The sequence below is a fragment of the Phalaenopsis equestris genome, unplaced genomic scaffold (genome assembly GCF_001263595.1).
Source record: "Phalaenopsis equestris unplaced genomic scaffold, ASM126359v1 Scaffold000356, whole genome shotgun sequence".
In the NCBI taxonomy this organism is placed as follows: domain Eukaryota; kingdom Viridiplantae; phylum Streptophyta; class Magnoliopsida; order Asparagales; family Orchidaceae; genus Phalaenopsis; species Phalaenopsis equestris.
In genome coordinates, this window is record NW_018164798.1 from 1 (window position 1) to 388 (window position 388).

Below are 388 nucleotides of genomic sequence, written 5' to 3' on the forward strand. Positions count from 1 at the left end.
AGAATTGGATAGATATCCATTCTAAATGAACTATGTATCAATGAAATACCAATTTTGGGCTCTCATGTATTGATCTTAATTAGTGTATTGTGAAGATATAGTAAGGGTATAATGTACCATAGTTTCAAATCAACACCAAGGGTCAATCCTAAGGCCAAGTAATCCTATAGGAACTCCTCTTGAATCCTCTCAAAATGATCTTACCTATTAAATGCTAGAAGTTAAGATCAATATGTGAAACTTCAAGTTGAGTAAAGAGAAAGGCTTTGAATTTCTAATGGTGGGGTACCTCTTCTAATTTTCTAAGACTAGTCAATAGGAAAGTCCTATGGCTAGACCTAGGCTACTAAAGAAGTTTTCTAGACCTCAACCAAAAGTGAGGTCAACA